The 16,388-nt window shown below is 56.8% G+C and overlaps 1 protein-coding gene across 1 annotated transcript in view; it reads right to left on the bottom strand.

Moving 5' to 3' along the window:
• LOC135542908 (general transcription and DNA repair factor IIH helicase subunit XPB-like) overlaps positions 1 to 16,388 on the bottom strand; it is an 83,698-nt gene that overhangs the window by 45,460 nt on the left and 21,850 nt on the right. The window lies entirely within an intron of this gene.

The raw sequence follows: 16,388 nt of genomic DNA, 5'->3' as shown, positions 1-16,388 counted from the left end.
CTATCCACCCATATTAAACCCATATTAAACCCCATCACTCAGTGTATCAACTATCCACCCATATTAAACCCATCACTCAGTGTATCAACTATCCACCCATATTAAACCCCATCACTCAGTGTATCAACTATCCACCCATATTAAACCCCATCACTCAGAGTATCAACTATCCACCCATATTAAACCCCATCACTCAGAGTATCAACTATCCACCCATATTAAACCCCATCACTCAGAGTATCAACTATCCACCCATATTAAACCCCATCACTCAGTGTATCAACTATCCACCCATATTAAACCCCATCACTCAGAGTATCAACTATCCACCCATATTAAACCCATATTAAACCCCATCACTCAGAGTATCAACTATCCACCCATATTAAACCCCATCACTCAGAGTATCAACTATCCACCCATATTAAACCCATATTAAACCCCATCACTCAGAGTATCAACTATCCACCCATATTAAACCCCATATTAAACCCCATCACTCAGTGTATCAACTATCCACCCATATTAAACCCCATATTAAACCGTGTCTTTCTCATCTCTTGATGAAAACTCCGTACGATGTTCAGACAACACCTTGTGGTAACAACATATCACATCAGAGTTTCTCTTCCTTCAACAAAATATCTTTTATAAAAAATAAATAAACTGAAAATACCTGCCCATCAGGGGTATAGGAGCGCAAGCTCGATTCAAAACCTTGAACGTTAGAACAAAAATGTAGATTTCTGCCTAAATAGACAGACCCAACAGTGGTTATTTAATAATGAGAGGGACTTAGACAATAACTAGTGCTGGTCCATACTCCAAGAAGAGTTTACAATCTCCTCTTTCGTGTAGAAATCGTTATACATTGCTGAGGTGTGGTCAGTTAGGGTGAAGGACACTAAGGACACAAGCTCAAGCACATGGTACTACATCTGACCATCTTGATGTCACGAGCCACTTTAAACATGTCACTTCATATAATGTTTACATACCCTACATTACTCATCTCATATGCATACGTATATACTGTACTCTATCATCTACTGCATCCTTATGTAATACATGTATCACTAGCCACTTTAACTATGCCACTTTGTTTACATACTCATCTCATATGTATATACTGTACTCGATACCATCTACTGTATCTTGCCTATGCTGCTCTGCACCATCACTCATTCATATATCTTTATGTACATATTCTTTATCCCCTTACACTGTGTATAAGACAGTAGTTTTGGAATTGTTAGTTAGATTACTTGTTGGTTATTACTGCATTGTCGGAACTAGAAGCACAAGCATTTCGCTACACTCGCATTAACATCTGCTAACCATGTGTATGTGACAAAACGCTTTAAATACAGTAACAATGATTTAAATACAGTAACAACGATTTAAATAGTAACAACGCTTTAAATACAGTAACAACGATTTAAATACAGTAACAACGCTTTAAATACAGTAACAACGATTTAAATACAGTAAAAACGATTTAAATACAGTAACAACGCTTTAAATACAGTAACAACGCTTGAAATACAGTAACAACGCTTGAAATACAGTAACAACGCTTGAAATACAGTAACAACGATTGAAATACAGTAACAACGATTGAAATACAGTAACAACGATTTAAATACAGTAACAACGATTTAAATACAGTAACAACAATTTAAATACAGTAACAACAATTTAAATACAGTAACAATGATTTAAATACAGTAACAACGCTTTGAATACAGTAAAAACGATTTAAATACAGTAACAACGATTTAAATACAGTAACAACGCTTTGAATACAGTAACAACGATTTAAATACAGTAACAACGATTTAAATACAGTAACAACGATTTAAATACAGTAACAACGCTTTAAATACAGTAACAATGATTTAAATACAGTAACAACGCTTTAAATACAGTAACAACGCTTTAAATACAGTAACAATGATTTAAATACAGTAACAACGCTTTAAATACAGTAACAACGCTTTAAATACAGTAACAACGCTTAAAATACAGTAACAATACCGGCACTAATTCATATACCAGCAGACAGGCAGTTTTCTCCAATAAGTCCATGGACAGGAGACATCACTACAACACGTCCAGACCCGTTTCAACTTCAGAGCTCAACGACTCATTGGCCTGTCTCCAGAAGTCATTAACCCTCCAGGTCAGACCGACGCCCCCTGGCCACACCGACGCCCCCTGGTCACACCGACGCCCCCTGGCCACACCGACGCCCCCTGGTCACACCGACGCCCCCTGGTCACACCGACGCCGACCCCTTTTGGTCACACCGACGCCCCCTGGTCACACGACACCCCCTGGTCACACCGACGCCCCCTGGTCACACCGACGCCTCCTGGTCACACCGACGCCCCCTGGTCACACCGACGCCCCCCGGACACACCGACACTCCCTAGACACACCGACGCCCCCTGGACACACCGACGCCTCCTGGTCACAACGACGCCCCCTGGTCACACGACCCCTCCTGGTCACACCGACACCCCCTGGCCACACCGACGCCCCCTGGTCGAACTGACAACTAGAACATTTTATTTTTACCACTTTCCACATATATTTGGGGATTCCTCCTCTATAAACTAAATTTAACCTGATGACACGCTCATGGACAAGGAGTCATTTCATACAAGTGCATTTGATCCACGTTTCCTTTCCTTGCCTCCTCTCGTCGATTACCTTTGACCTTTTTCTAAAGGAGGGGAGGAACGGACGGAGGAGAGGAGGAATTAAGCCAATCACAATGACTCCGGAACGGCCTCTTCTGCTGGGAGGATTTGGAGCAGAAAGCTCAGAGACTGGGCATTCTCGCACGACAAGACCACAGGACCCCTTACAACGATAAGAGAGCGTTTCGTACACCAAAAATGTCAGTCAGGAACCAGAATCCCCAAATATGGTACTTAACGTCTAATTAAAGGCCTAACCTTTCCAAGGCTCTTAGGGTTTCTAAGAATTCAGAGAGGCATGTTCTGTGAGTAAGAGGTTTAGAGAAAGCCCACTTGATACGGATGGTCATTAAGGCTTTCTGGAAATCTCTAAGACTGTCCGGAACATCCACAGAAGACATGTTAGTTCTCGTGCAGAGCTCAACGACTCATTGGCCGGTCTCCAGAAGTCATTAACCCCCGAGGTCAGACCGACGCCTCCTGGTCACACCGACGCCTCCTGGACACACCGACGCCCCCTGGCCAGACCGACGCCCCCTGGCCAGACCGACGCCCACTGGCCAGACCGACGCCCCCTGGTCAGACCGACGAACCCTGGTCACACCGACGAACCCTGGTCACACTGTCGCAACCTGGACACACCGACGCCCCTGGTCACACCGACGCCCCCTGGTCACACCGACGCCCCCTGGTCACAGGTCACACCGACGCCCCCTGGTCACGCCGACGCCCTCTGGTCACGCCGACGCCCCCTGGTCACAGGTCACGCCGACGCCCCCTGGTCACGCCGACGCCCCCTGGACACGCCGACGTCCCCTGGTCACACCGACTCCCCCAGGTCACACCGACGCCCCCTGGTCACACCGAAGCCCCCTGGTCACACCGACGCCTCCTGGTCACACCGACGCCCCCTGGTCAGACCGACGCCCCCTGGTCAGACCGACGCCCCCTGGTCAGACCGACGCCCCCTGGTCACACCGTCGCCACCTGGTCACACCGACGCCTCCTGGTCACACCGACGCCCCCTGGTCACACCGACGCCTCCTGGTCACACCGACGCCGACCCCTTTTGGTCACACCGACGCCGACCCCTTTTGGTCACACCGACGCCTCCTGGTCACACCGACGCCCCCTGGTCACCCCGACGCCTCCTGGTCACACCGACGCCCCCTGGTCACACCGACGCCTCCTGGTCACACCGACGCCCCCTGGTCACACCGACGCCCCCTGGTCACACCGACGCCTCCTGGTCACACCGACGGCTACCCCTTTTGGTCACACCGACGCCGACCCCTTTTGGTCACACCGACACCTCCTGGTCACACCGACGCCCCCTGGTCACACGACACCCCCTGGTCACACCGACGCCCCCTGGTCACACCGACGCCCCCTGGTCACACCGACGCCCCCTGGTCACACCGACGCCCCCTGGTCACACCGACGCCCCCTGGTCACACCGACGCCTCCTGGTCACACCGACGCCGACCCCTTTTGGTCACACCGACGCCCCCTGGTCACACCGACGCCGACCCCTTTTGGTCACACCGACGCCGACCCCTTTTGGTCACACCGACGCCTCCTGGTCACACCGACGCCCCCTGGTCACACCGACGCCCGCTGGTCACACCGACGCCCCCTGGTCACACCGACGCCCCTGGTCACACCGACGCCGACCCCTTTTGGTCACACCGACACCTCCTGGTCACACCGACGCCCCCTGGTCACACCAAACACCCCCTGGCCACACCGACGCCCCCTGGACACACCGACGCCCCCTGGACACACCGACGCCCACTGGACACACAAACGCCGACGCCTCCTGGACACACCAACGCCCCCTGGTCACACCAACGCCGACGCCTCCTGGTCACACCGACGCCCCCTGGTCACACCGACGCCCCCTGGTCACACCGACACCCCCTGGCCACACCAACGCCCCCTGGTCACACTGACGCCACCTGGTCAAACCGACGCCCCCTGGACACACCGACGCCCCCTGGACACACCGACGCCCCCTGGACACACCGACGCCCCCTGGACACACCGACGCCAACGCCTCCTGGTCACACAGACACACCCTGGACACACCGACGACCCCTGGTCACACCGACGACCCCTGGTCACACCGACGCCCCCTGGTCACACCGACCCCTCCTGGTCACACTGACGCCCCCTGGTCACACCGACCCCTCCTGGTCACACCGACACCCCCTGGCCACACCGACGCCCCCTGGTCACACCGACGCTCCCTGGTCAAACCAACGCCCCCTAGGCACACCGACGCCCCCTGGTCGAACTGACAACTAGAACATTTGATTTTTACCACTTTCCACATATATTTGGGGATTCCTCCTCTGTAAACTAAATTTAACCTGATGACACGCTCATGGACAAGGAGTCATTTCATACAAGTGCATTTGATCCACGTTTCCTCTCCTTGCCTCCTCTCGTCGATTACCTTTGACCTTTTTCTAAAGGAGGGGAGGAACGGACAGAGGAGAGGAGGAATTAAGCCAATCACAATGACTCCAGAAACAGGCCCTTCTGCTGGGAGGATTTGGAGCAGAAAGCTCAGAGACTGGGCATTCTCGCACGACAAGACCGCAGGACCCCTTACAACGATAAGAGAGCATTTCGTACACCAAAAATGTCAGTCGGGAACCAAAATCTCCAAATATGGTACTTAACGTCTAATTAAAGGCCTAACCTTTCCAAGGCTCTTAGGGTTTCTAAGAATTCAGAGAGGCATGTTCTGTGAGTAAGAGGTTTAGAGAAAGCCCACTTGATACGGATGGTCATAGAGGCTTTCTGGAAATCTCTAAGACTGTCCGGAACATCCACAGAAGACATGTTAGTTCTCGTGCAGAGCTCAACGACTCATTGGCCGGTCTCCAGAAGTCATTAACCCTCCAGGTCAGACCGACGCCCCCTGGTCACACTGACGCCCCCTGGTCACACCGACGCCCCCTGGTCACACCGACGCCCCCTGGTCAGACCGACGCCCCCTGGTCAGACCGACGCCCCCTGGTCAGACCGACGCCCCCTGGTCAGACCGACGCCCCCTGGTCACACCGACGCCCCCTGGTCACACCGACGCCGACGCCTCCTGGTCACACCGACGCCCCCTGGACACACCGACGCCCCCTGGACACACCGACGCCCCCTGGTCACACCGACGCCCCCTGGTCACACCAAACGCCCCCTGGTCACACCAAACGCCCCCTGGCCACACAGACGCCCCCTGGTCACACTGACGCCTCCTGGTCACACTGACGCCTCCTGGTCACACCGACGCTCCCTGGTCACACCAACACCCCCTGGCCACACCGACGCCCCCTGGTCACACCGACGCCTCCTGGTCACACCGACGCCTCCTGGTCACACCGACGCCCCCTGGTCACACCGACGCCCCCTGGTCACACCGACGCCCCCTGGTCAGACCGACGCCCCCTGGTCAGACCGACGCCCCCTGGTCACACCGACGCCCCCTGGTCACACCGACGCCCCCTGGTCACACCGACGCCCCCTGGTCACACCGACGCCCCTGGTCACACCGACGCCCCCTGGTCACACCGACGCCCCCTGGTCACACCGACGCCCCTGGTCACACCGACGCCTCCTGGTCACACCAAACGCCCCCAGACACACCGACGCCCCCTGGACACACCGATGCCGACGCCTCCTGGTCACACCGACGCCCCCTGGACACACCGACGCCCCCCTGGACACACCGACGCCCCCTGGACACACCGACGTCCCTGGTCACACCGACGCCCCCTGGTCACACCAAACGCCCCCTGGTCACACCAACGCCCCTGGCCACACAGACGCCCCCTGGTCACACTGACGCCCCCTGGTCACACCGACGCCCCCTGGTCACACCGACGCTCCCTGGTCACACCGACACCCCCTGGCCACACCGACGCCCCCTGGTCACACCGACGCCTCCTGGTCACACCGACGCCCCCTGGTCACACCGACGCCCCCTGGTCACACCGACGCCCCTGGTCAGACCGACGCCCCCTGGTCACACCGACGCCCCTGGTCACACCGACGCCCCCTGGTCACACCGACGCCCCCTGGTCACACCGACGCCCCCTGGTCACACCGACGCCCCTGGTCACACCGACGCCCCCTGGTCACACCGACGCCTCCTGGTCACACCGACGCCCCCTGGTCACACCGACGCCCCCTGGTCACACCGACGCCCCCTGGTCACACCGACGCCCCCTGGTCACACCGACGCCCCCTGGTCACACCGACGCCCCCTGGTCACACCGACGCCTCCTGGTCACACCGACGCCCCCTGGTCACACCGACGCCCCCTGGTCACACCAAACGCCCCCCAGACACACCGACGCCCCCCTGGACACACCGATGCCGACGCCTCCTGGTCACACCGACGCCCCCAGGACACACCAACGCCCCCTGGTCAAACCGACGCCGCCTGGTCAAACCGACGCCCCCCAGACACACCGACGCCACCCGGTCACACCAACGGCCCTTGGTCACACCGACCCCTTTTGGTCACACCGACACCTCCTGCTCACACCATACACCCCCTGGCCACACCGACGCCCCCTGGTCACACCGACGCCCCCTGGTCACACCGACGCCCCCTGGTCACACCGACGCCCCCTGGTCACACCGACGCCTCCTGGTCACACCGACGCCCCCTGGTCACACCGACGCCCCCTGGTCACACCAACGCCGACGCCTCCTGGTCACACCGACGCCCCCTGGTCACACCGACGCACACTGGTCACACCAACGCCGACACCTCCTGGTCACACCGACGCCCCCCGGTCACACCGACGCCCCCCGGTCACACCGACGCCCCCCGGTCACACCGACGCCCCCCGGTCACACCGACGCCCCCCGGTCACACCGACGCCATGGGTCAAACAGACGCCTCCTGGCCACACCGACGCCCCCTGGCCACACCGACGCCCCCTGGTCACACCGAAGACGACGCCTCCTGGTCACACCGACGCCCCCTGGACACACCGACGCCCCCTGGACACACCGACGCCCCCTGGACACACCGACGCCCCCTGGACACACCGACGCCCCCTGGACACACCGACGCCCCTGGACACACCGACGCCCCCTGGTCAAACCGACGCCCCCTGGTCACACCGACGCCCCCTGGCCACACCGACGCCCCCTGGTCACACCGACGCCCCCTGGTCACACCGACGCCCCCTGGTCACACCGACGCCCCCTGGTCACACCGACGCCCCCTGGTCACACCGACGCCCCCTGGTCACACCGACGCCCCCTGGTCACACCGACGCCCCCTGGTCGAACTGACAACTAGAACATTTGATTTTTACCACTTTCCACATATATTTGGGGATTCCTCCTCTGTAAACTAAATTTATCCTGATGACATGCTCATGGACAAGGAGTCATTTCATACAAGTGCATTTGATCCACGTTTCCTCTCCTTGCCTCCTCTCGTCGATTACCTTTGACCTTTTTCTAAAGGAGGGGAGGAACGGACAGAGGAGGAATTAAGCCAATCACAATGACTCCGGAACGGGCTCTTCTGCTGGGAGGATTTGGAGCAGAAAGCTCAGAGACTGGGCATTCTCGCACGACAAGACCACAGGACCCCTTACAACGATAAGAGAGCGTTTCGTACACCAAAAATGTCAGTCAGGAACCAGAATCCCCAAATATGGTACTTAACGTCTAATTAAAGGCCTAACCTTTCCAAGGCTCTTTGGGTTTCTAAGAATTCAGAGAGGCATGTTCTGTGAGTAAGAGGTTTAGAGAAAGCCCACTTGATACGGATGGTCATTAAGGCTTTCTGGAAATCTCTAAGACTGTCCGGAACATCCACAGAAGACATGTTAGTTCTCGTGCAGAGCTCAACGACTCATTGGCCCGTCTCCAGAAGTCACTAACCCTCCAGGTCAGACCGACGCCTCCTGGTCACACTGACGCCCCCTGGTCACACCGACGCCCCCTGGACACACCGACACCCCCCTGGACACACCGATGCCGACGCCTCCTGGTCACACCGACGCCCCCTGGTCAAACCGACGCCGCCTGATCACACCGACGCCCCCTGGTCACACCGACGCCCCCTGGTCACACCGACGCCCCCTGGTCACACCGACGCCCCCTGGTCACACCGACGCCTCCTGGTCACATCGACGCCTCCTGGTCACACTGACGCCGACCCCTTTTGGTCACACCGACGCCGACCCCTTTTGGTCACACCGACGCCTCCGGGTCACACCGACGCCGCCGGGTCACACCGACGCCCCCTGGACACACCGACGCCCCCTGGACAAACCGACGCCAACTGGTCCACCGACGCCAACTGGTCCACCGACGCCTCCGGGTCACACCGACGCTCCCTGGTCACACCGACGCCTCCTGGTCACACCGACGCCCCCTGGACACACCGACGCCCCCTGGACACACCGACGCCCCTGGACACACCGACGCCCACTGGTCACACCGACCCCTCCTGGTCACACCGACGCCCCTGGCCACACCGACGCCCCCTGGCCACACCGACGCCCCTGGTCGAACTGACAACTAGAACATTTTATTTTTACCACTTTCCACATATATTTGGGGATTTCTCCTCTGTAAACTAAATTTAACCTGATGACACGCTCATGGACAAGGAGTCATTTCATACAAGTGCATTTGATCCACGTTTCCTCTCCTTGCCTCCTCTCGTCGATTACCTTTGACCTTTTTCTAAAGGAGGGGAGGAACGGACGGAGGAGAGGAGGAATTAAGCCAATCACAATGACTCCGGAACGGGCTCTTCTGCTGGGAGGATTTGGAGCAGAAAGCTCAGAGACTGGGCATTCTCGCACGACAAGACCGCAGGACCCCTTACAACGATAAGAGAGCATTTCGTACACCAAAATGTCAGTCGGGAACCAGAATCCCCAACTATGGTACTTAACGTCTAATTAAAGGCCTAACCTTTCCAAGGCTCTTTGGGTTTCTAAGAATTCAAAGAGGCATGTTCTGTGAGTAAGAGGTTTAGAGAAAGCCCACTTGATACGGATGGTCATTAAGGCTTTCTGGAAATCTCTAAGACTGTCCGGAACATCCACAGAAGACATGTTAGTTCTCGTGCAGAGCTCAACGACTCATTGGCCCGTCTCCAGAAGTCATTAACCCTCCAGGTCAGACCGACGCCCACCGGTCACACCGACGCCCCCTGGTCACACCGACGCCCCCTGGTCACACCGACCCCTTTTGGGTCACACCGACACCTCCTGGTCACACCAAACACCCCCTGGCCACACCGACGCCCCCTGGACACACCGACGCCCCCTGGACACACCGACGCCCCCTGGACACACCGACGCCCCCTGGTCAGACCGACGCCCCCTGGTCAGACCGACGCCCCCTGGTCACACCGACGCCCCCTGGTCACACCGACGCCTCCTGGTCACACCGACACCCCCTGGTCACACCGACGCCCCCTGGTCACAACAACGCCGACGCCTCCTGGTCACACCGACGCCCCCTGGTCACACCGACGCCCCCTGATCAGACCGACGCCCACTGGACACACCGACGCCACCTGGTCACACCGACGCCCCCTGGTCACACCGACCCCTTTTGGTCACACCGACACCTCCTGGTCACACCAAACACCCCTGGCCACACCGACGCCTCCTGGTCACACCGACGCCCCCTGGTCACACCGACGCCCCCTGGTCACACCGACGCCCCCTGGTCACACCAACACCGACGCCTCCTGGTCACACTGACGCCCCTGGTCACACCGACGCCCCCTGGTCACACCGACGCCGACACCTCCTGGTCACACCGACGCCCCCTGGTCACACCGACGCCCCCTGGTCAGACCGACACCCCTGGACACACCGACGCCACCTGGTCACACCGACGCCCCCTGGTCACACCGACCCCTTTTGGTCACACCGACACCTCCTGGTCACACCAAACACCCCCTGGCCACACCGACGCCTCCTGGTCACACCGACGCCCTCTCCTCCTGGTCACACCGACGCCCCTGGTCACACCGACGCCCCCTGGTCACACCGACGCCCCCTGGTCACACCGACGCCGACACCTCCTGGTCACACCGACGCCCCCTGGTCACACCGACGCCCCCTGGTCAGACCGACACCCTGGACACACCGACGCCACCTGGTCACACCGACGCCCCTGGTCACACCGACCCCTTTTGGTCACACCGACACCTCCTGGTCACACCAAACACCCCCTGGCCACACCGACGCCTCCTGGTCACACCGACGCCCCCTGGTCACACCGACGCCCCCTGGTCACACCGACGCCCCCTGGTCACACCGACGCCCCCTGGTCACACCGACGCACCCTGGTCACACCGACGGCCCCTGACCACACCGACGCCCCCTGGCCACACCGACGCCCCCTGGTCACACCGACGCGCCCCCTGGACACACCGACGCCCCCTGGACACACCGACGCCCCTGGACACACCGACGCCCCCTGGACACACCGACGCCCCCTGGTCAAACCGACGCCCCCTGGTCACACCGACGCCCCCTGGACACACCGACGCCCCCTGGACACACCGACGCCCCCTGGACACACCGACGCCCCCTGGTCACACCGACGCCCCTGGTCACACCGACGCCCCTGGTCACACCGACGCCCCCTGGACACACCGACGCCCCCTGGACACACCGACGCCCCCTGGTCAAACCGACGCCCCCTGGTCACACCGACGCCCCCTGGTCACACCGACTTCCCTGGTCACACCGACGCCCCTGGCCACAACGACGCCCCCTGGTCACACCGACGCCCCCTGGTCACACCGACGCCCCCTGGTCACACCGACGCCCCCTGGTCACACCGACGCCCCCTGGTCACACCGACGCCCCCTGGTCACACCGACGCCCCTGATCACACCGACGCCCCCTGGTCACACCGACGCCCCCTGGTCACACCGACGCCCCTGGTCACACCGACGCCCCCTGGTCACACCGACGCCCCCTGGTCACACGGACGCCCCCTGGTCACACCGACGCCCTCTGGTCACACCGACGCCCTCTGGTCACACCGACGCCCTCTGGTCACACCGACGCCCTCTGGTCACACCGACGCCCTCTGGTCACACCGACGCCTCCTGGACACACCGACGCCCCCTGGACACACCGACGCCCCCTGGTCGAACTGACAACTAGAACATTTTATTTTTACCACTTTCCACATATATTTGGGGATTCCTCCTCTGTAAACTAAATTTAACCTGATGACACGCTCATGGACAAGGAGTAATTTCATACAAGTGCATTTGATCCACGTTTCCTTTCCTTGCCTCCTCTCGTCGATTACCTTTGACCTTTTTCTAAAGGAGGGGAGGAACGGACGGAGGAGGAATTAAGCCAATCACAATGACTCCGGAACGGGCTCTTCTGCTGGGAGGATTTGGAGCAGAAAGCTCAGAAACTGGGCATTCTCGCACGACAAGACCGCAGGACCCCTTACAACGATAAGAGAGCATTTCGTACACCAAAAATGTCAGTCAGGAACCAGAATCCCCAAATATGGTACTTAACGTCTAATTAAAGGCCTAACCTTTCCAAGGCTCTTAGGGTTTCTAAGAATTCAGAGAGGCATGTTCTGTGAGTAAGAGGTTTAGAGAAAGCCCACTTGATACGGATGGTCATTAAGGCTTTCTGGAAATCTCTAAGACTGTCCGGAACATCCACAGAAGACATGTTAGTTCTCGTGCAGAGCTCAACGACGCATTGGAAGGTCTCCAGAAGTCATTAACCCTCCAGGTCAGACCGACGCCTCCTGGTCACACCGACGCCTCCTGGACACACCGACGCCCCCTGGACACACCGACGCCCCCCTGGACACACCGACGCCCCCTGGTCACACTGACGCCCCCTGGTCACACCGACGCCCCCTGGTCACACCGACGCCCCCTGGACACACCGACGCCCCCCTGGACACACCGACGCCCCCTCGGACACACCGACGCCCCCTGGTCACACTGACGCCCCCTGGTCACACCGACGCCCCTGGTCAGACCGACGCCCCCTGGTCAGACTGTCGCCACCTGGTCACACCGACGCCCCCTGGTCACACCGACGCCTCCTGGTCACACCGACGCCCCCGTGGTCACACCGACGCCTCCTGGTCACACCGACGCCGACCCCTTTTGGTCACACCGACCCCTTTTGGTCACACCGACGCCCCCTGGTCACACCGACGCCGGAACGGGCTCCTCTGTTGCCAAATCTCAGGAATGTATTTAACCCCTGTATTGTTTTTTTAATTTAACCCCTGTATTGGTTTGTCACTAAATCGTCTCCATAAACAGTATATATATATTTTTTTTCAACTGGTACCGTGGGACCTTCAGATGAGTCAAAACAACCAACATGTACGTGTTCGTGACAGTCGCACCTTTACACAGAGGGGTTGTAACGTAACGCTCTGGGAAGCAAGTTCAGGGAGCGAATCATTTAATAAATAAACTAAACATAATTACAAAACAGGAAACACGAACAACGCACAGACAAGAATCTCACCTTCCTACCACCTCTCCTCCCACCATCTCCCAATCTCTCCCCTTCTCCTCCACCACTCTCTCGCTCTCTCCCTCCCACTCTCTCTCTCCTCCATTTCTCTGCCTCCCACTCTCTCTCTCCTCCACCACTCTCGCCCCCCCACCCCTCTATCTCCCCCTCCCTCTTGTACTTCCGGCGCCGACAGAGATGGCCGCCTCGCTTCGCGTTCCTAGGAAACTATGCAGTTTTTTGTTTTTTTACGTGTTATTTCTTACATTAGTACCCCAGGTCATCTTAGGTTTCATTACATACAGTTGAGAAGAACTACTGTATATAAGATCAGCGTCAACTCACCATCAGTACGACCAAGAATATGTTTTTCGCGACGCGGATCCTGTGTTCTGCCTTACAAACAGGACAACGGAATGGATCGCATGCAGCGACCCCAAAAAACGGCTCCGAAAAAGAGGGAAACGTGGCGGTCTTCTGATCAGACTACGGAGACGGGCACATCGTGCCCCACTTCCTAGCATTCTTCTTGCCAATGTCCAGTCTCTTGACAACAAGGTTGATGAAATCCGAGCAAGTGTAGCATTCCAGAGGGACATCAGTGACTGTAACGTTCTGTGCTTCACGGAAACATGGCTCACTGGAGAGACGCTATCCGAAGCGGTGCAGCCAACGGGTTTCTCCACACATCGCGCCGACAGAAACAAACACCTTTCTGGTAAGAAGAGGGGTGGGGGCGTATGCCTTATGGCTAACGAGGCATGGTGCGATGAAAGAAACATACAGGAACTCAAATCCTTCTGTTCACCTGATTTAGAATTCCTCACAATCAAATGTAGACCGCATTATCTACCAAGAGAATTCTCTTCGATTATAATCACATAATCCCCCCCCAAGCAGACACATCGATGGCTCTGAACGAACTTTATTTAACTCTTTGCAAACTGGAAACCATTTATCCGGAGGCTGCATTCATTGTTACTGGGGATTTTAACAAGGCTAATCTGAAAACAAGACTCCCTAAATTTTATCAGCATATCGATTGCGCAACCAGGGGCGAAAAACCTTGGATCACTGTTACTCTAACTTCCGCGACGCATATAAGGCCCTGCCCCGCCCCCTTTCAGAAAAGCTGACCACGACTCCATTTTGCTGATCCCTGCCTACAGACAAAAACTAAAAAAGAAGCTCCCACGCTGAGGTCTGTCCAACGCTGGTCCGACCAAGCTGACTCCACACTCCAAGACTGCTTCCATCACGTGGACTGGGACATGTTTCGTATTGCGTCAGACAACAACATTGACGAATACGCTGATTCGGTGTGCGAGTTCATTAGAACGTGCGTTGAAGATGTCGTTCCCATAGCAACGATTAAAACATTCCCTAACCAGAAACCGTGGATTGATGGCAGCATTCGCGTGAAACTGAAAGCGCGAACCACTGCTTTCAATCAGGGCAAGGTGTCTGGTAACATGACTGAATACAAACAGTGCAGCTATTCCCTCAGAAAGGCTATCAAACAAGCTAAGCGTCAGTACAGAGATAAAGTAGAATCTCAATTCAACGGCTCAGACACAAGAGGTATGTGGCAGGGTCTACAGTCAATCACGGACTACAGGAAGAAATCCAGCTCAGTCACGGACCAGGATGTCTTGCTCCCAGGCAGACTAAATATCTTTTTTGCCCGCTTTGAGGACAATACAGTGCCACTGACACGGCCTGCAACGGAAACATGCGGTCTCTCCTTCACTGCAGCCGAGGTGAGTAAAACATTTAAACGTGTTAACCCTCGCAAGGCTGCAGGCCCAGACGGCATCCCCAGCCGCGCCCTCAGAGCATGCGCAGACCAGCTGGCTGGTGTGTTTACGGACATATTCAATCAATCCCTATACCAGGCTGCTGTTCCCACATGCTTCAAGAGGGCCACCATTATTCCTGTTCCCAAGAAAGCTAAGGTAACTGAGCTAAACGACTACCGCCCCGTAGCACTCACTTCCGTCATCATGAAGTGCTTTGAGAGACTAGTCAAGGACCATATCACCTCCACCCTACCTGACACCCTAGACCCACTCCAATTTGCTTACCTCCCAAATAGGTCCACAGACGATGCAATCTCAACCACACTGCACACTGCCCTAACCCATCTGGACAAGAGGAATACCTATGTGAGAATGCTGTTCATCGACTACAGCTCGGCATTCAACACCATAGTACCCTCCAAGCTCGTCATCAAGCTCGAGACCCTGGGTCTCGACCCCGCCCTGTGCAACTGGGTACTGGACTTCCTGATGGGCCGCCCCAGGTGGTGAGGGTAGGTAACAACATCTCCTCCCCGCTGATCCTCAACACTGGGGCCACACAAGGGTGCGTTCTGAGCCCTCTCCTGTACTCCCTGTTCACCCACGACTGCGTGGCCACACACGCCTCCAATTCAATCATCAAGTTTGCGGACGACACAACAGTGGTAGGCTTGATTACCAACAACGACGAGACGGCCTACAGGGAGGAGGTGAGGGCCCTCGGAGTGTGGTGTCAGGAAAATAACCTCACACTCAACGTCAACAAAACTAAGGAGATGATTGTGGACTTCAGGAAACAGCAGAGGGAACACCCCCCTATCCACATCGATGGAACAGTAGTGGAGAGAGTAGCAAGTGTTAAGTTCCTCGGCATACACATCACAGACAAACTGAATTGGTCCACTCACACAGACAGCATCGTGAAGAAGGCTCAGCAGTGCCTCTTCAACCTCAGGAGGCTGAAGAAATTCGACTTGTCACCAAAAGCACTCACAAACTTCTACAGATGCACAATCGAGAGCATCCTGGCGGGCTGTATCACCGCCTGGTACGGCAACTGCTCCGCCCTCAACCGTAAGGCTCTCCAGAGGGTAGTGAGGTCTGCACAACGCATCACCGGGGGCAAACTACCTGCCCTCCAGGACACCTACACCACCCGATGTTACAGGAAGGCCATAAAGATCATCAAGGACAACACCCACCCGAGCCACTGCCTGTTCACCCCGCTATCATCCAGAAGGCGAGGTCAGTACAGGTGCATCAAAGCTGGGACCGAGAGACTGAAAAACAGCTTCTATCTCAAGGCCATCAGACTGTTAAACAGCAACCACTAACATTGAGTGGCTGCTGCCAACACA

Source organism: Oncorhynchus masou, chromosome 7, assembly GCF_036934945.1.
Source record: "Oncorhynchus masou masou isolate Uvic2021 chromosome 7, UVic_Omas_1.1, whole genome shotgun sequence".
Taxonomy (NCBI): domain Eukaryota; kingdom Metazoa; phylum Chordata; class Actinopteri; order Salmoniformes; family Salmonidae; genus Oncorhynchus; species Oncorhynchus masou.
Note: the sequence above shows the minus strand (reverse complement) of the source record. Positions and strands in the feature narration are given on the sequence as shown.